Source organism: Triturus cristatus, chromosome 7 (assembly GCF_964204655.1).
Source record: "Triturus cristatus chromosome 7, aTriCri1.1, whole genome shotgun sequence".
Classification (NCBI taxonomy): domain Eukaryota; kingdom Metazoa; phylum Chordata; class Amphibia; order Caudata; family Salamandridae; genus Triturus; species Triturus cristatus.
In genome coordinates this window covers 416,141,375-416,162,991 of record NC_140590.1, presented here as the reverse complement: position 1 = coordinate 416,162,991, position 21,617 = coordinate 416,141,375, and the positions used below count along the sequence as shown (strand labels likewise).

General features: G+C 43.0%; 1 protein-coding gene across 2 annotated transcripts in view; it reads right to left on the bottom strand.

Annotated features, from left to right (window-relative positions):
• Positions 1 to 21,617, bottom strand: part of LOC146809832 (histo-blood group ABO system transferase-like) — a 944,014-nt gene that overhangs the window by 138,029 nt on the left and 784,368 nt on the right. The gene's annotated exons all lie outside the window — the stretch shown is intronic.

Here is a 21,617-nt window from a genome sequence, read left to right as displayed (position 1 = left end):
GCCCGAAAATAGAGCCCGATTGAGATCCGTTTCAAGGCTCCCTGAAAATAACTGCTGGTGATCAGACCCGAACAGACCCGGCCCACTTAAAGCTCGGATTATACGTACACAATTGTGTTCAAACTCACGCACATACACTGGTGCAGGCACACATAATATAGACATGCTTTCAGTGATGCACATAATGTGAAACTTACCTGAGGTTGTTCTTAACACGGACATCACAAATCACGATTCCCAACAGCCAAAGTGCCAGAGCGATGCTCATAACCTTATGCCCAATCAAAAGCTCAAATAGGACGGGAGGCTGTCCTTTTCCATTACCGTGGCTTCTGATGGGGCATAAGGACGCATGACTGACAGGCCCCAATTTACCATTATCTGACATGCTGCACTGCCTTCTGCTAGTGCAGCATGTCAGATATGTATTTCTTCTTATGAAAAGATGGGCTGTAACAGCCCACGCCTGACACATGCGCAATACAGCCCCGTGAGCCCTCTTCTGGTGCAGGGTAATATTACAGCTTTTACATGTAAGCAAATGATCGGTGAGATCGTTTCATTCATGTAAAAGCTGTAATATCGTACCAAATAGATGCAGAGTGAGATGTGATGGTTTGGGGGGTCGCCACTCATTTGCCCCTATAAAGGAGACGCCCCTGGTTAATTCAGGTCTGTCTGAAGATTTTGAAGGTAAGGCTGGGCCGGAAAGATGACCTGCTCTGCTGCTCTTTGGACTGAGTCGGGCAAATAGCACTGAAGTCATCACTCAGCACAGTTGTGAGAATGGTGGGCTCCCACAGCTTTACTTAACAGAATAGTTAAATTACCAATGTAAACATGAGAAACACTAACACAGTGTCTATGGTAGGCACAAATGAATAGCCTTGCAGAGTACTGAATGGAAACTTCTTGTACAAAATGCAATTTGAGTTTCTTTAGCAGAACAAGATGGCTTTCACCAACGATATATTCTGCCTGTAACAATGTATTATGAGTAAGGAGGCCAGATCAGTCCATTTTGGATAGCATCAGGGAATTCCAGAGTAACCTAGACACAAATACTAGTACAAAAAATAGGTGGGCTTTAGAAGGGACTAATGGAACCAGGAGATTCAACGGCAATAGGACACAACTGTTACCAGCAAGAGGGCGGGACCAGTGGCGTGACACAGACCCCTGCAGCCCTTGCAGTGCAGGGAGGGGCCCAAGCTTCCAGGGGCGTCATACCCTTTCAGGGGGCTCCCATACAGCCCAAGACCAATTAATATCTATGAAAAATGGAAGACTCAAGGATCCACTCATCATATTTTGCAGTGGTGGGGGTCATTTTTAATCACACCTCTGGGAGGGAAAAGTGTTTCTGAAATCATCCCTTGGGTAATACTTTATACTCCTTTAAGTATCATTGTAGAGTACCTGATGCACAATGGCTTCAGTTAAGAAGAGAACCAAATTGCACGCTTTTTAGTTACGCAATTTTAGAATACGCTTCATGAAGGGACTATATGGTGATGAGTGTTAACCCTATCGACCGAGATTTAAGAAACTCATCCTGAAGATGGCCATGTATCTATACTGAAGGGGTAGAAACCTTTACACTGTAATGCTGTCTATGCATCTATCAAATAATATCAATTCTATCTTCAAAATCCGATGAGTCATGCAATACATTTTTATTTCAAGAAACAATGTCACACATTTGTTTTCTGTGTATATTCTGTATATTTTTTTGCATAGTGGAAATAAGTATCTTAGTCTTACATTCTTCAACATGTATATGCCTCCCCTGGCACATTTTGTGGAATCCCATAATATCAAGATCATCTTGTCTGTTGATGTTACCCAACTCCTGCTCACGTATGATGGGAGGGCAAGGGCAGCCTTTAACAACTGTTTGGTGGCACTGATAGATTGGCTGAAGACAAATAGACAGTGCAACACAGATAAGACAGAGATCTTATTATTTGGATGAGATCCCCTCCCTAGTTGGGTAGGGGCATGGCCTGATAATGTCCCCCACCCATCCCCTCCAACAACAGTGGTAAGAAACCTGGGGGTGCTGTTCAACTCCCATTTGGAGCGCAGGTTTCAGTAGTGGGGAAGTCTTGCTTTGGGATTTTTCGCATGAGAAGGAAGTTTCTTCATTTACTTCCTGATGAAGTCCAAATCACAGTGGTTAGAGCATTGATTTTATCCAGATTGGACTACGCTAATGTTCTGTATCTTGGCCTCCCGGAATATCTGAGTCAGTGGTTGCAGGTCATGCAGAACTTGGCAGTACGCTTAATATACAAAATTCCAAAATGTACTTCAGTGTCAAGTTTTCGGAGTAAGCTCCATTGGTTACCAATCCATCAGTGGATTAAGTATAAAGCACTGACCCCAACACACCAAGCCCTCTACAATAGGGACCCAAATATCTCAATGACCGTGCCAATGCATACTACCTTGAGAGGCTGTTGCGTTCCAGCTCAGCGGGTCTCATTGCAACCTCCCCATTTCAGAAACGAAGTGGTGGTTCTTGCTTCTCCTTCAAAGCTGCAAATATGTGGAATAACCTACTGAACTATCTCAGACAGATACCTGAAGAAGTGAGATTCCAAAAAGGTGCTGAAAACATTCTTATTTAGACTTTAAGGGGGAGTATGGGCAGTGACTCCGTGACTATATACTTGCGGCATACCTAAAAGCGCTGGGACATTCTTTGAGTAGCCGTGCACTATAGAAATGCTTCATTCGTTCATTCATCTGTGTGTGTGTATAGTCAGTAGTGGCTGCAACCGAACATGGGAGTGGGAAGGAGTAAAGGGGGAATAAAAAAAAATAAGAAAAGCACTTACCTGGATACCGTTGGCTGCTGCCTCTCCTCCATCCTCTTCTCTTCTCCAGCAGCAAGAAGCGCACAGCCTCCCAGAATCCCCTAGCCAATCATAGAGCTGCGTTACAGCAGCGTTGTGATTGGTCTGAGCACGGTGGTTCGGTGCTCAGACATGGGCTGGGAGGCTGTGCATGTTCTCCACCAGGCTGGACCATACAGCCTGGTGGAGAACATGCTAAGTGCACATGACAGTTTGGCCGGCCCAATACGGCCGGCCAAACCATCCTTTGCACTTAAGAGAGTGCTCACCATTCATCCCCCTGCTCCTCTGTAACAGCCCAGCCCCGACCCTAACCAGCTGACCCACAGAAAAATAAAATGATAATAACAATACTTTATTAAAAAAATTTATAGGAGCTTGCAAAGAGTGATGCTGTGTGCCACTGCAGCCTCCTACGCATGCTCTATGCTGCCAAGGCAGGAGTGAGCTCTAGAGGCAAACAAAAAAAAAAAAGATTGCGCCAAAAACAAATTTAAATGAAGACAGTCATTGGTAAATGCATCATGCTTCCCCTATGCGAATAATAATAAACTGATATTGATATCCGAGTTGACTACTGGTACTCGGTTCAGTACACAAGCAACATAAAACCTGAAGAGAAAATGTATGAAAGAGCAATTTTTACATTCAATTAAAAAAATAACCAGTAGATGGCAGTGTTGTCCAGTTCTTCCAATATGGGGAGAGAGTAATGTGAGACCTTAACACTGCTCGGGCAGGCACACTAATATAACTGCTCAAAACAGAGTCATAAAATCAAGTTCAAAAACGTAAGTTTAGGGCGTGGCTTGAGCGCTGGAGGAGATGGCGGCGGGCTGACGTGGCTCCGGTCCGACTTTAACGAAATCTGAATAAAGCGACCGGTAAGGAGCTTCGCCGAAGGCTTGGCCTATCACTGTCAACATCGGAACCCTCACTGAGTCTACCGCTATTATTGTCATGTCGCGGTAGGCTCGTTTACATACCGAACTTTTCTTTAAATATGTGGCGCGTTTCCTGAGGAGCCGGCGACCACCATCTTGCGCGTTAGATAGCGCTCACCTCGCGCTGAGTTCGCCGATGTGGAGAAATGCTACGCTTCTCTGCAATGCTCATAAAACTCTTCAGCTTTTTCGGAAAGGGCACTTTTTCTTGTCCAAGCCCTAAAACGTGCATATATTTCACCAGCTTTCCACCCTCTTTTTCAGCACATTTAGGGAATGGAACTTCACAACTCTTCTGCATTCCACCTTGTGTAGCAGTGTTCTCTTCACCCTGTGATATTAGGGAATGAATATTTGATATACAGACCAACTCCTTCTGTTTCCATCAATTTTTTTCTTTAACCCCTTCAGTGCCCATGACGAGCTGGACTCGTCATGGGCTGCGGTGGCGCTGTGCCCATGACGAGTCCAGCTCGTCATGAACTCCGCCCGCTAATACAAAGCGCGGCACTGGGCGGGGAAAGGGGTGGGCATGCAAGGGGTTAAGTCAGCTTTCAGAATTCTGCTTTAACATGTTTAGTGTATTTTTTTGACTGATGTGACACTGCCATCTTGTGGTTCTTTGAAGTAGTTATTTACTGCTGCAATTCTTCTATCAAGCACTGCTATTTTTCAAACCTGGTTTTGCCAAAGTATTGTAGAGACTTCTTCACCCACATTCACTTTTTCACTTTGTGCCACCTTCTTGTGAGCATTTTGGCTTATAACTTACAGCTAGCGCCATTTTTTTTTGTTCACTTGGAATCTCTATGGAGCCTTCTCCTCCTCTTGGCCAACGATCCATCCTGACAGGTATGTCTTCCTCTCGTAAGAAACCTGCCACCTCTCAGAAACGTCACAAGAAGGAACCTAATTCTCCCACCAAGTCGCCATTACCCATAACGATGGAAGACCTCATGGAGGAGATAAAACTACTTAAGCCCTTTGTTATTGATACCAATGCAAGTCTTCAGAAGCTAGATGGGAAATGGTCTAGTTTGGAATCAAGAGTGTCTGTGGTGGAACAAAGGGTCAGTGATATCGATATCGGTTATGTCTAAAGAGATTGCTCTCCTTAAGACTCAAACAGAAGACTTAGAAAACTGCAATAGACTCAATAATCTCCGTAATTACGGTATTCCTGAAGGAGATGTGGGGTCCGATATGCTCGCTTTCTTAAAAGTACACATACCCAAGATTGTCGGTCTCAAAGAGGGTACATCTCTTAATTTACAGCGCGCTCATCGCATCGGCCCTAAAACGTCTGGTTCCTCTTCATCAACGTCAGCACAACGTCCCAGGGGGATAATTGTTCTGTTTTTGAAATATACTGAACTTTTAATGGTCCTCTCATTGGCAAAATCTAGGAAGCAAATGTTGTGGTCTGGCCAAAAAATGTTCTTCTCTCAGTGTGTGGCCCGCGCTACTGCAGCTTGACGCAAGGAATTTCTCTCTCTTTGCCTGGCTCTTCGATCCATGAATGCCAGACAGTGTCTAGTACATCCCTGCTTCTTTAAAGTTACCTACAAAGAGAGGTCCTATTTCTTTGATCGTCCTGAGGACTTATTTCTCGACACAAAGAAGACGAGATGGACTTTGGAGGGCCCTGAGTTGTATTCTTTAATTTGTCTGTGTTTTGTTCTTTGAAATTTTTGCACTTATTCCAATGTTCTGACAATTTTCAACTTTTATGATGTTGTTGTTTTATGTTCTGCAGATGTTGTTTTTTGTTTAGTAACTATGACTTGTTAACTTCCTTAGTGGTTACTTCATTTTGTATTCTTACGTATCTTCTTTTTCTTTTTTTTTTAGCATTTTATATTATTGTGCCGATCCATTCCCCGGATGTCCCTATATCCCCTGCCCTTTTGTTCTGATCCTTGGGTTTACGATTACCTCATATATTTGGTAAGTGTTGTCTAGTTAATTGGCTTCTTGGTTGCGTTGTCTTCTATGTTATTTTTTTATTTCATGGAAGGTCCTCCTGGATTGGTTCTTATATATTTTCTTCCCTTCCTTCTATCTCTTTTTATTCATTATCTTACTTGATTGGCTCCCACCGGTCTCAATTATCTGTGTTGTGTCGGTTCCGCTATCTTTCTCTCTTTCTGCAGCTCCCCGCCTCCCTATGCCTTCTTCCTTCCTCTGGATGCTTATTCCATCTCTCTTGACTGATGTCTCTCGGCTTTCTGTCAACTGCTTGATTTTTGTCACTCATTTTTCTTGTTTCTTTTTCTTTTGCGTCTTTTTCAATTGTTTACTTTTTTCCTCTCTCACCTTCCCTTGTTTATCCTCTAAATTCGTTTCTCCTTTTATTCCTTTCTTCCACATTTCTTCCCTTTTCTCTTCGTATTATCTTATTCTAATTCTGTTTTTTTCTTTTTTCCCCTTAACGCTTTCTTCCTTTCCGCTTTTGTACCTCTTTCTTTGATTATATCTTCATTTTTTCCTACTTTGTTCATTCTTCTTGTAATCTTTATATTTTGTTATTCATATTCTTCTTTTATGTTCAATTTCACATTTTTCAATGCACTCATGGTCTTCATTTTGGTTGCTTTTATATTGACTATATTATTTTTGTGTAATTATCTAACATTATTACTTGTATTAATGCCTCCTTTGCCTTGTAATGTCTGATAATGTTCGCATTATTACATGAAACGTGAAGGGGCTACGTAATCCTGTTAAGAAACAGTGGGTACTTACCCATCTCGCTAAACTTCAATGCAAAATTGCTATGCTACAAGAAACACACCTTACTGAGAATGATATTAATTCCCTTAAAAAGCAATGTGTAGGTCATGTATATAGTTCACCTTCCAAAGACCGTAAAAATGGTGTTGCAATAGTCTTTCACAAATCCTTGTCCCTCATGATAGAAAAAGAAGAGAAGGATGAAGATGGTCGATGGCTCCTTCTTCATACTATTATCAATGGGTCTCATGTTTCTTTATTCAATATCTATGGCCCCACAGGCATTGACTCCCAATTTTGGCAATCTATGTCTGAAACTCTTCATACTTGTTCCAGCTGTAACCTTATAGTGGGTGGTGACTGTAATCAGGTTATGGATACTTTCACCGATAGGAAATCATCTTCTAGCTACATCCCCAATAAAATGCAAAAGACATTTGTTAGGACTATTCATTCACGAGGTCTAGTAGACGCCTGGAGAATATTCAACCCAGATAGTCTAGAATATACATTTTATTCCCCCACTCATAACTCTACCTCTAGAATAGATTACATATTTTTAAGCCCACATCTCCTTCCCAACCTTCTACATGCAGAGATTGGTTCCATTCTCATCTCTGATTATGCTCCTATTTTGAATAATTTAGACCTTCTCTCTTTACCTTCTAAATCTTGCTGCTGGCATTTTAACATCTATCTTCTTAAAGATCCCTCCTTTCTAGGCTGCTCTAAAGATTTTGTTTCAGAATTCGTTTTACTAAATTCTACTCCCGATATGCCCTTTCATACTATTTGGGATTCTTTCAAAGCAACAGCCAGAGGCTTTATTATAGACTATGTAGCTAGCAAAAAGAAAAAGTACCACACAGAATCTATCTCTCTGCTCTCTTCTATTAAAGAATTGGAACATGCCTATTTTTCTTCGAAAAATGCTGATACCCTCAAGACTTTAGTCCAAGCAAAACTTGATTTTAATAGGAAATCCACGGAGGAAGCCTCAGGGACGTTGTTAAAAATGAACTCTAAATTTTATGGTGGTCGCAGCCGATCCGATAAACTTTTGGCAAATTACCTGATTGTTAAATCTCAACGATCTTGAGTAGCCAAGATTATTGATGACAGGGAAATTCCCTGCCTCAAAGATGAAGACATTTTATCATGTTTTCACAGATTTCCATAAGAACATTTATACCCCTGAGACTTCCCCATCTGACGCAAATCTAGATTCTTTTTTCGATTCCCTATCTCCCTGCTCCCCTCCTCTTCCTGACTGCTCAATTTTGGAAGGAGATATTTCTCTTTCTGAGATTAAATCCGCTTTGTCCATGTTACCTAAGGATAAGGCTGCTGGTCCTGATGGTCTCAATGCTGAGTTCTATTCCTGCTTTTCTTCAGTTCTTCTACCTCATCTTTTATCTCTTTTTCAACATTTTGTTCGTCATGGTGAAGCTCGAGGCTCTTTCTTGAAGCCATGATTTGTCTTATTCCCCAAAAAAATAAAGATCCTTCCCGATATTAGCCCTTCACATCAATCAGGTCCTTCCTAATTTAATTGGATCTGAACAAATGGGTTTTGTTAAGGGAAGGAATATTTCTGATAATTCTAGAACTTTCCTCAATATTATTCATCTTGCCGCTAAAAGTTCTTCCCCTGTAGCCGCCTGAACCCTGGATGCGGAAAAAGCTTTCGACCGCGTCCATTGGCTTTGTATGATGCGTGCCCTTAAATGGCATGGGTTTGGTCCTTCTATTCTATCCCTTATTAATTTATTATGTTCTTCTCCGACCACTTCCATCTTTGTTAATGGATCAAAATCTTCTTATTTCCCTCTTCAGAGGGGTACTCGTCAGGGATGTCCTCTCTCTCCGTTACTCATTGTCCTTTCTCTTGAACCCTTTCTTCATTTCTGACGACACTCCCCCACTTTCCGTGGCTTCACGCATAAGTCTGTAGAAATTAAGTTTACTGCTTACGCTGATGATATTATGTTATATGTTTCTGATCCCTCTACTTCTATGCCTGCTTTTACCGAAATTCTTTCTTCTTATGCGGCCTTGTCAGGGTATAAATTTAATTTTTCTAAATTCAAGGTGCTTCCTTTAAACAAATATGGTTTAAAAAGCATGTTTGCGGGTATTGATTTTAAATGGAATACTAATACTATTACATGTTTAGGTATTAAATATTCTTCCACCCTTGCTGGAACGATTCACTTTAATTTGGAAAAGGTCCTATCCGAAATTAAGAATATGGCAGAAAGATGGTCCCCTCGCTTTTTGTTGTGGTGGGGTAGGTTAGACACTATTAAAATGTTGATGCTTCCCGTTGTTTATTTTTATTTATCTATGCTACCAGTTAAAATACCATTGAAGTTTTTCAAAACACTTAATGGAACTCTGAGTAAATTTCTATGGAATGGCCGGAAAGCTCGTATTTCCTTAGCCCTTCTCTCTGCCCCAAAAGATTGGGGTGACGTTCTTTTTCCCAATTTTCAAAAATATCATTCTTTTTTTCTAATTCGCCAAATGTTACCACATATATCTCTTCCGGATGATGTTCCTTCTTCTATTTGGTATAAGTTGGAGGAATCTCTTATTTCTCCTTTTCCTTTTTCTCTCTTAGCAAATTTTACTCATCCTCCTCGCTCTTTCAATTATCCAACGATTTCCAAATTCATTTCAACTTTTCATCCTATTAAATGTAAATCTTATACTCCCTTACAGATATATTTAGATTCTTCTATTTGGCATAACAAAAATATCAAATTATCTAATCGTACTATTTTTTGGAACGCATCGGTGGCCAAGGGGATTTTTCAAGTTAATTATTTCAGGACTCTCGCTGTCTTTCTCTTCAAGAGGTTCAGTCTGCATTTGACCTATCTACATCTTCATTGCTCAGATACGAGTCTCTAGGATTGCTCTTATCGGATCAATTTTCTCTACTATCTCCCCTCTTCCCTCTCAGGATCCTCTGTTAGAACCATTATCTATCTCCCCTTCCAATAAAGCCTCCCAAGTTTACAAATACTTCATTTTTCTTCTCCTAGTCGCACTAAAAGTAGAGTTGAGCTTTTATGGGAATCTGATCTACAACACACCCTTCCCGTTCATACTTGGAACTCCATTTAGACACACATACACCTCTTGTAATTCTAGCACCACTCAGACCCTTTTTTATTTTTATCATAGATTATTTTTAACTCCATTATCAATCTCCAGGTATAGTTCACATCTATCCCCAAATTGCTGGGCATGTCGCTCCACTCCCGGCTCCTTTCTGCATTCCTTTTTTCTTTGTCCTAACATTTCACGTTTTGGGAAGCGGGTTTGTGAATCAATCTCCTCCATTTGTAATATTACATTTTCTTTTGACATATACTCCATATTTTTGGGGAGCAATTCTGCTAAATGGATTGGTTCCGGTAGAGTGGGTATATTTGTGGACTTGTTGATTGCTATTGCTTTTCAGGTAATTACTTCTAATTGGAAGGATGCCTCTAAGGTTTCCTTCTCAGCCTGGTGGAACCTTCTTTGTTATCATCATAGAGTGGACAGAGATTCTTCCAAAACTTCTCAACAACGTATTCGAAAAAAAGCCTTCTGGTCTCCACTTATAAGCTACTTATCTGCTTTGGCTTTGCGTACTCAAAATAGCTCTTTTGTTTATCGGCCACCATGAGTACTTTATTCTTTTCTAGTTTTTCTCTTTTATTCTAATTCCTTGGATATGTCACTTATACAGTTATTACTCTGTTTTTGGATACCAATGTGAATATTATAAGACTATCGTTCTACTGTTATAATAGATGAAGATAGTATTATATCTCCAATTTCTTTTTCCTTTACTTTCCTTCCTTTCCATTTTGTTTTTTTCCTCTTTCTGTTTTTTTCAGTCTTTTCTGTCTTTTCCTGTTTCCTATTTAGATTTTCCTTTTTTCTGTAAAATTCAAAATTGAAAAATGCTATTTACTCTTTCTGGTACAAAGTTTATTACTGCTTTCTCTTTGTGGCAAATTTTTAGATTCATGATAATACTTTTATGATATCTATTCCACTAATTTACTTATTCAGCTGTTCAATTAATGCTACTTGTTTTATATGCTTTGTAGTGTATTGTACCCATTTTTCTAATTACTTTAATAAAGCTCTTTCAACTCAAAAAAAGTCAGCATAAAATGTAGAGATCAAATGAACGCTCCTCCATGTCATCACAGTAATCAGGAATGTAACGCAGTTGTTTCAATGCATGCTGCTAGGGAAAGTAAACAAAAAAAGTTCCACACAACAGGGGATGGACATAATAATTCGGTAATGAGAGCTCCCTTTTAAGAAATGTTACATTCAAGAGATTTCACAAGCACAACGCACAAGCTGTGCAGGCAAAACCTAAAATTGCACCTAGATAGTGAATGTGAACCCCCCTACCAACCAAAGTTGCCACACAAGCTGTGCCAGGAAAAAACCCTAAAGGAATTAGTTGTCAGCTCCTGACTAAAATTGCACACTTAAATATCTTATTATAGGTTATTTGGAACAGAAAGAAAGAAGCAACTCCAGTTATGAACACAGTTTAAAGATTATATGTACTGTACTGGCTGTTAATAGTGAGTCATTGTTAAAGACACATTTTTAAATTACTTCTGCCTTTAGAAATACATGAATAATACTGTTTTTCTTTGTGGTTTTTTTGGGGGGGAAAGTGCTAAAAATGGAAACACTGCATGGAAAGTGAAGTCAAAATTGCATACAGGCTATAAAACTACACAAACATGTAGGGTTGTCCTGTAAACACATCAATACACTGTGTTAGGGTGTAAGTAACTCCTAGGTGAAGCCTTTAACAAACCAGGGAGGCCGACAATTCCTGATGTACTAATGATACCACACAAGTTTGAGTAAATAAACAATAGTGCAGATAACATCAGCACAGCACCAAGCCTGCCACAAGCTGGAAAGAAGGAGAAGCACACATGGCAGTCTAACTACATCTCCAACTTCCTGACCCCTTCAGAAAACGCTTCAGATGCTGCGCTCCGGTGCTTTTCAAAATCAAGCATTGGCAAAGCCAATAGATCTCGCCTATCTGAGATCTGTTGGTTTTGTCAATGTGTTTCAGGCATGATTCAACCCAGGGTGAGCTACTGTGTAACACTGCTTAAAGTCAAGGAAAAAAGCGCTATGAGACGACTACCATTGACCGTGTTATATCGCTTTTTTTTAAGCCATGTAGCACAGCGGCCTAGGCCGTGTTAAAAAAAAAAACTGCGGGTTGAGAAGAGGCAAAATGATGGGGGAGGAAGCAACAATAACGAGCAGTAGTAGGAGAAGTGGTATGCTGAAAACAAAACAAGGGAGGTACGGAGGAGAAGGAAAGGGGCACCAGATGGGGCAGGGAGACTAGTCAGGCTCTGAACCAAGTAAGTATCTGGGTGTGAGTGATGTAGTGTGCGCAGTTAGTGAGACTAGTATGGAGAGTGGTGGACACACATATAGGGGCTGCGACAAGTCTTAAAGGTGCAGGTCGGTGCCACTAAAAGAGGCACTGCAATTATTAGGGAGTGTATTGAGGGCAGTAAAATCATGTTACTCTTGTGTTACAATTATTGTTCTTTTTGTTTTATGCTCTTTTGAATATGCGGTTTTCTGTTTCTTTGTATTGAAGAGTGCTCAGAAGCCTTTGGCTACCTTACAAGGCAAGGCAAATGGCTTTATTTCGACAGAAAAACATGTCTTAAAAAGCAATACAAATACACAAACAATTTTTAAAACAATAAAAGGAGCCAATTCGTAACAAGAATACATTCAATTCACAAAACGAAGGCGCCAATAAATTACGTAAAAAGAGTATAAATTTTAAAACCAGAATTAAACAAGGTTCAAAAGCCTATTTGATCTAATCGACCATGCCCAGCTTAGAAACTTCGCCAGGCCGCAGGCATATAGGGGCCGCGGGTCCATTTTCAAAATTCGCAGGGCCACCCTATGGTGTCTAGTGCCTAACTCTCTACAGAGAGGTTTCAACCACCTGCGACGTGGAGCTTCATAAGCGGGGCATTCGAAGTAAAAATGAGGAATGGTCTCTATCTTTGACAAACGATACGGGCACACAGAAGTAGTCTGGGCTGGGACCCTCCACCTAGCAGTCAGTTCACCCACAGGAAGTAAACCAACTCTAAATTTAAAATACAATGCCCTATCTCTAGATTTTGTTATAATAGCGAGATAGGGCTCGCGGAATGGGATCTCCTTCACTAGTAAAAATTCAGCAGTAGACCTACAAAGCTTGGAATTGGTGTTTCGCCCGTCTATCACCCAACACCAATACAATTTCTTCAAAACAGATTTAGGGGGAGCAGTTCTAGTCTGCCAAGCTTCTTCTAGACCCAAATCTGTCATTAATCTCTTTACTTCCCTCAGCCAACTAATTTTGGACCAGCCAGGCATCGATAAGATCTCTTTTAAACTGTCTGCGTAGCTGGCCAATTCGGGGACTCTCCAAATACGGGCCCAAAGAAGGAGAGGACGCAACCTTGCCAAGTCACTAATGGGACAACTGCCCATATCAAGCAATAGTGGAAGGGTTGGGGTGCTATAAGGAAGCCCCATTAGGTCCTTAAGAAATTTATTTTCAGAACACGTCAACTGGTCCACCTTTTGCACACCCCAAAGTTTCGCCCCGTAGAGCGCCGCACTCATGCCTCTTGCCCTATAAATGTCAAGTACCGGGGCGATTGGCTTGAGGGAGGAGGCCCGATCTTCTTTAAGTAAAGCCCCCGCCACCCTCTTGTGGTTCAGTAACATCTTGTGGAGGTGCCCATTCCATCTCATGGTGTCACAGATGCGAATTCCTAAATAATCAAATTCTTTGACCCTTTCGAGGGGAACTGAGTTTAGTGTTGGTGGCCTACCAAGCTTCTTTGGGGGATTCAAGACCAAATACTTAGTCTTGTCAGTATTAATTTCCAATCCCGCAAGTCACAGAAGGACTGGAAATTGGTTAAGAGGTTCTGTAAACCTACCGGGGTCTTCGAGATCAGTAGGGTGTCGTCTGTAAACAGAAGGGTGGGTACCCTCCTGCCTGCCAACGAAGGGGCATCTGAAGGGGTCTACAGAAGGAAATCCACCACACCGTTAACATACAAAGAGAACAGAGTGGGGGCTAATACACATCCCTGACGGACGCCTCTGTTTACAGGTATTCGTGAAGTCTTTTGGCCCTGATTTCCCCATCTAATCGGCGCGTAATTACCTGAATGCAACTTAATTAGCAAGGACAGTAAATATGGGGGCAAGCCCAACCCAGATAGCACCCTCCAGAGATGGTTACGGGGAACTAGGTCAAAAGCAGTCCGCAGATCTATAAATGCCAAATACAGACTGCCTTTACCCAGAACAACCACTTTCCAAAAAAGCATCAACAACCGGAAAGTTTGCTCAATAGTCCCAGTACCTGTTCTAAAGCCTGCCTGAAAATCAGACAGAATACCCTTCTCCTCTGCCCACTGTAAGACCCTCCCCAGAACCACCTTTCCTGCCACTTTCTGTGAAGAGTCTAGAAGGCTTATGGGGCGATAATTAGCAGGGTTCTCCCGACACCCTTTCTTAAAGATTGGGACGACCTCAGCGCCCCTCCAGGATTCTGGGAAAACTGCGTCAGAAAAGCTAGCATTTAGTAATGAGGCAATAAGTTTCCCCCATACTACCGGGTTAACGCAAAGCAGATCCCCAGGTAGGCCATCCGGCCCCGCAGCTTTATTGGGAACAAGACGCTTAATTACGTCCGCCACTTCTTTGGCCGTAAACGTAAATTCTAGGCTCAGCTCCTGAGGATCTAGTAGGGGTGCATCGACTATTATATATTGCTACATTATATAAGTGGGAAAAGTGGATGAACTACGAGGCCTCAGGAATATTACATGTTATGAGCGAGTCCACAGGTTTGTCTCTGGCTCTAATCAATTCCCAGAAGCCCTTCGAATCTCTAGCGGAGCTTGCCAGTTTCAGATCGCACCAAAACTGGTTCTCCCAGTCTGACTTAGCCCTGGAGATGACACCTCTGCAACTTTTCCTAGCGGTACGAATCAGACCACCATCCTTAAGTTTGACTGCATTAATTAACTCCCTTTTGGCATTACGACAAGCAGGCGAATACCAGCCAGGGTTGCCCTTTGGGCGACAAGTTTTAAAAACCCTAGAGCTTGCATTACAGACTGAAAAAAGATCACCCAAAGCTTTAGTGGTTTGGACGAACAGTGTGGAAATCTCGTGGGCACTAATTGTGACAAGATGCAAACTGGACAAGACGTTTGCCATAATTGATCTTGCTTCCTGCATCTTATCCTCATTGTCAACAATATTCCTCCATCTTAACCGCCTCTCACAATTTGAAGGATATACTTCACGAGATGACTTCCAATCATGAGAAATTTGATCATTAGGCCCTACGGTCCACAAAGGGGAAAGGGACAAAGACAGGGGATTGTGGTCACTATCAGTAGAAGGAAGGACCACCATATCCATCAAATGACCCCAGAGTTTAAAATTCAACAGGATATAATCAATTCTAGAGGAATGACCAACCCTGTTGAATGTATGTGCCCCACCGGAGTCTGACTTTGTTCTGCCGTTTACAGCCCTTATACCATGTTCCAAAGAAAGAGCATTAAGATCAATGGCACTTTGGGTCCATCTCTTAATCGGAGGTACTGAGAGATAGGGGATGCCTCGCCTAGCATCATCCTCCTGGATACCCAATATATCTTCTACAGCTAGGGGTTCAAAAGTACAATTAAAATCCCCAGCAAGTAAAACAAACGAGTCAACACCACAAGAACTAAGCTCATCATCGATGCCCGTGAGGGACAATGTCGATGTACCGCCCCTAGACCCTCTAATATAAATATTAAGGATTTCAAGCGCCCTCCCCCCACATGGCCCTCTAACTATTAGTCTCTGCAGGTCAAGGGGCTTAGTGGCTACGGATCGAATAGAATAACCCAAGGAGATGTTTACCCAGATTAATAGGCCGCTGGAAGGGCGACCTCTCCCTCCGGGCGATGGGATAGCAGGTACAAAATAGCTAGTAAAGCCCACTTTATGCCGGGGCTCCAGGCACCAAGTTTCCTGGAACATACATATCCCGAATGTTTCAATAAATAAGTTCCATTCGGGAATATCCATGTTACGTGCCAGACCGGCTATATTCCAGCTGACAACCTTCAGGCTCCTAATGCCATCTGTAGCCTGCCCCAGTGAAGACCCAATTGAAAGAGGGCCGTCCCCCGGGTGGAAATGAGATAACGCACCCAAAGCTAGGCCCTCCCCGCTAGGGGCCTCCAGTATGGGGATAACAGGCTCAGATTGCCCATTGAACTCCCGGCCTTGAAGGCCGACCTTGACGACAGGAGGTGAAGAAAGAAAAGAGGGTGGCCTCATGACCACCAGGCTTGTGGCAAGATTACCACAATCATTTTCCTCTGGCACGGCAAATAGCTTCGCTGTAGGTTGGCAGACAGCATGTCAATAGTCGTGGCATGACCAGTTAGACGGGGGACATGTATCATTCCAGAACAGGCTAAATTGAGACCGATTTCGATGGGCTTGTCTGCCTTCCCATCTCTCCCAAACAGGGGGTCTGACTGGCATGACAGGGATTTTTTGGGGATAAAAATAACTAAGGTCATACATACCAATACCACCAATACCTCCAGTTAGACTACCCTCTCTGGAGGGGGGACAACATACATAGCTGGCAACCCTAGGGTCATCAAAATTAATTATAATGAAGTCCCCCCTAATATCTTTCGGCCTAGTGCATAACCAACTAACCCTTCTGACATGCAGAACCTGTCCACCCAAAGCACTAGGCAAAGGTCTATTTTCCTTAAGCCAGAATAGTGTTTTGTTTCTGAGTTCAACGTAAGTCTCTTTATATCCTGGCTTAAGGACTGAGACCCCAGCAAGGACTGCCACATAAGGCTGGCAGTCAGGTAGTAAATTAACAGTAGGGACCGGCCCCGCATCCAGCTCCATTCCTAAGAGTGTGGTCTGAGTTGTCATCAAGTCACCAATATTGGCATTGATCGACACAGGACGAATAGTATTTATAGGGCTCAATGAGGTCACTGGACAACTACTGGCAGCAACATTGGTCTGCACAGACCCTTTTTTTAGGATGGAACTGGCCTTGGGCTTCTTAGGTCGCACCATGCCATCTGTTTTATTTGGCCCTGACTTCCCGGCGGTCCCGGAGATAACCTCATGGAGTACAATGGGAACATTATCCACGACCACACCGGGAGCTGATACGGCTACAGTGGTAAGACCCTGTAGGGATACAAATGACCCCCGGGGTACAAGTTCCCCCCCGAGATCATCTTCCCTAGTTCTTGAATATAATTTTATAAGAGATTTTATGGAGAAAAAATTGTCCAGGGTTGCCTGTTCAAACCTATCTAGCCGCTCTGAGAGCCCCATAACACTCTCAAAAAGCGGTAACAATAATGAGTTCATAATTTTCTCTAAACCAGAATCATAGGGTGAAGCCTCAACAAGACCAGCCGTCAAGTCAACACAGGAGTTCTCTACTATGGTACCTTGGGATACCTCCCCTTTCTCCCCCAGAGGGCAACTAATACCCTGCCCCTCTCTCTGGAGCCCACCCCCCCCTGGCACCTGACCTCCTAAGCTTCTTGTGAAGTTTAGCATGGCAACTTTTGCGTGGGCTAACAGTTCTTTTCATTTTATTGAGGGCTGGGTTATTTACTGCCATCATGGTCAATACTGGCTGAGGAAGGGAGAACCCAATGCTGGGAGTAATGGCAGGAGGGAGCTCTGGAACTTGTGGCTCACTAAGAGGAGGGACCGGTGCAGCATTCTCAACATTAAGCTGTATGGTGGCTGTTAGATCCTCCAGCTTATCCAAACTGACCCTTAGAGCTGCTACCCGTGGGTGATCTAAAAGGGGTGAGGCAGCCAGCAAAGGATCCAGTGAGCGTACTGGGGATGGCACTAAAGCCAACGGCCCCAACGAGGACCGTTTATCAGCAGGAAGCCCCCGAGAAAGGCGCCGCTCTGTCATGGCAATTTCCTTCTCAATTACAGTAACAACACGGGTGATAAACTGGTCCATGGTACCCGCTACACACCCAGGGCCACCCCCGGCACTCCCTCTCACACTCTTACCCGAACGGGTAGACATTAACTTGAGCACTCTAAACAGAAAGAATCAAATACACCTATGGACATACGAAACCTAACTGAAACAATGCAAACCACACAGGCACAAGATACCTATCAAGGGGGTGGCCCAGCCCAGCCTTGCACAGCCTCGGACGGCCACAGACGGCCCGCCCTTTGCCCGGGCTTAGCCCGGCGTGTCCCGCGCGCATCCCGCGGTGTGCGTATCTGATGCAGATTTAAATCACCTGGTCTGCTCTGGGTGTTGCCGGCGGTGTTCTGGGTCCCCCACTGCCTTGTGGGAGGTGTAGTCTCTTCGCAAAAGACTGCTCGCTGGACCCTGTGCGAGTGTTTCCCGCGAAGCGGGAAACGCAAGGAGTAGCTGCTGGAGGCGTCCGGTACAATATTTAAGGGTAGCCCCTGGTTCAAGGTCCTGCTTTGGCCACTGCACACGCGTTGATTCTCCGCAAAACGATAAAGGTTTCCCTTTAAAGGTTTACCTTACATAAAAATCTAATTAAACATCGAAAGCTTGGAACCTGAAAAGGAGGAGGGTTACCTGTTTGTTTGGCTTTGCAGGGTGTTTGGAAATAATAAACTGGTAGTAGGTGTTTAAGCCTGAATAGTTTTGAAAATAAATATTTTAATAATTTCTATTTCTGAAGGAGGTGGCTATGCTTTGTGAACAAAGCCAGTCTGAGCCAAGAGCTGGCGTTGAGGTACCAGCTGATGACATCTGGTGCCAATGGCTGCACAGCTTACCCTGTAAAAATGAAGTGCTGCAGCCTCATTGGCCTTCCTGGCCTGACTAAGCATCTTTTTTGAATGCCACCTGTCTAAACAATAACAACAAACATGCAGAAGACTGCCGATCTGACATGCAGGCTGCAAAGAACGTATGCACCAAGGCTCGTCACCGATCACCTAGGAGATTACCGAACACAAGAAACCATTCAAAGAGTGAGATTCCCATAACAGAAATCAAATTTTTAACCGTGAATCTGCCACATACTCTAAGTCCAGTGGTGGACAGGGACGTCTCAGTCGCCTGTGCAGGGTGCCTCTAACAGCACATGCAGGAAGCCCCACATACAGCCTGCTGTGTAAACCTTAAACATCAACCGGCAGCCGTGTGTACGCGGACCTTGCACTTCATGCCACACGCGGTTTATGTCATATGAGAGCCAATTCCTACCTCGGCTAATGAGAGCATTGCTGTTCACAAAACTTCAGCTCTAAGGGCGAGGCAGAGTCAATATCATAAGGAAACGTGACATCGCCTGATGCTCACGTGCAAGGGCCCAGCATCTCTAGTATTAATGGCCACACATACCCTACGCGCCACCAGGGTCAAGACAGCAGCAGTCTTGCAGGGTCACAGGTTTGGAGTGGGTGTTGAGTCTGTGGGATTAAGTGAAATACGTCAGTGCTGTAAAGAGATGATTGCTTAATTGCTTCTCAATTAAGGGCAGTGTGGGCAGGAGCAAAGTGATGTATGGGCTGAAGGCGAATTCTAGTAACAGGGGAATCAAGTATCACAGGAGTGGAGAGGATGTGACACAGCGGCCACAACTTCTGACTAGGAAACTAGTGAGCCAGGTTTGAGTCACAGCGGTGCAACATCCTGTGATACTGGGAAATACCTTTAATCTCTCGGGTAATAAACTGGGCTATATACATCTGCTAATTTAATTTAAAGTATCCCAGCAACCAGAAAAAGCAAAAAGAGGCAAAACTTCAGTAAAAAATAGTTCCACCACAGAGGATTTTAACAGTATTTCAGCCACGGGGAACTGATAAGCAAAGCAGACAAGGAACAAGCATGGGTAAATGCAGGAAAATATGCTACAGGCAATATAAATAGAGAAATGGTAAGTGACAAGGACAGGAACCAATCAAAAGCCAGGAAAGCAAGAGGGTGGGATGTAAGCCCTATTAAGATTTATATTCAATACAATAGATTTCACAAATGTGCAGGTGAAACCCAAGAAAAGTAAGAACACATATAACAGGGGCAGTCTGCTGGGAGAGTCTGAATTAGCAACTGGCGGGGCGAATTAACCATATTCACCAATCACAAGCAGCCATTAGCAGGAGCCAATAGAAAACATGGGAGGTGGTTCAAGCCTATGCTCTAGATCCAGTAAAGGACATCAGGAGTATGACCCATAGACCGGGTTGAGATCTGGGTAAGTATACGTAATTGACAACAATGTCTCAACCGGATTCAATGAGGCAGGCATATACAAGTGTATGTACACGACATTACAAGGCAGAAGCAAAAAGGGGAGACTCCCAGTGTTCTTTCAAAAGTGCTCATGGCATATATTTAAATTCACAGTTATACAAAACATTTATAGCAGCATACTCAACCCTGGTTCATAAAAAGTTATATATCTTCTAATCACTGAAAATAACTAAATCTACTGAACCATTGATTCTTATATATATTTTTTTTCAGCAACTTGTCACCTTGCGTCTTTCGCTGTGTTTTTCCACTTGTCACTTGCGCCGTCACTCATTGTATCACGAGCACAACGTGCACAAAGTTTTCTTGGGTTGCCTTCACAATTTATGCCCACAGTGCTGCTATAACTGTTTTGTATAAACTGTGAATTTAAATATATGATGCCATGAGCACTTTTGAAAGAACACCGGGAGTCTACCCTTTTTGCTTCTGCCTTGTAATGCTGTGTACATATACTTGTATCTGCCTGCAATCACGCATGCTCTAGATACAGCATGTCTCGAAGAGACAGCGCATGCCCCATCTTTTGTGATAAATGTCCAGCTAGTGTCATTTTTTTTAATAAACAAAAAACTTTATTTCTGTTAAGCGTAAATCCCTTATAAGTGTGGTCATGTAGCTCACAACACAAAAATACCCAGGGTAATAATATATGGACATTCTATATCTTCACCTGTGTTTAAAATTCTTAAAAAGCGATGTGAGGAGGAAGTAGCAAAATTGCCCAGTATGGTTCTGGAGGGAAATACAAGCATTAAGAGATTCTAGCCTTACTAACTGTGACACACCGGCACTGATCTGGCAAGTATCTGCAATCTCTCTCCCATCTGTTGGCAGGATCCATAGATAGAGCTGGCTTGTAAGAATGAATCACTTTTGTGTCTTCAGGTTTCAGTCACATAAGGGGGAGAGGGTGCTTTAACAGGCTCAGTGTGGGGAAAACCTTTACAGTTTCAAATGGAGTACGGGCGACGAAGCAGCAGGAACAAAGCTGGGTGATCCAGGGACTACTGTGACCGTGGGCCAGTCATGGCAACCAGCTATCAATGATGCATCATCACTGTGGTTTCTTTGGGATGGTAGGCATCCTACAGTTTCCACTTAGTTTGTAAAATGGAGCCAAACAACCTCTTACAAATCAAGATCTCTTGCTAGATTCTTTCTTATTGAGCACATCAGGACACAGCATTTTGGAGATAAGTAAGCAGCCCATCCCTTTTTATGCTCTGGATTGGACTGCGCAGCAGTCAGACAATTTTGTGAGCATCACTAGAGAAGAGCTTTGACTCCGCCCACATGTTGAGAGTCAGAAGGTCAAGTGCTGAGTATTCACAGCGTATGAACTAATCAATGCCCCATCTCCCAGAACAGATGCTTTACACTGGATGTAAAGAAACTGCTCAAAAGACGCTGAGAAAATCCCAGATATTAAACCAATCCGGTTTCAAATCAGTGGTCCCAATGAATACAGTGCTAGCGATAACCCCGGCTTTGCCCAACCCCTAATTATGCCACACTTGACATGGTACTACCATTGGCCCCAGAAGTACCAGAAAGCACTGTATCTAGCATGTGGTTTCATTAGGTAAGAGACTCTTGGATAGGGTTATTTGTGACTTTTTCAGAAACAAGATATTCAGTGCTTTATGA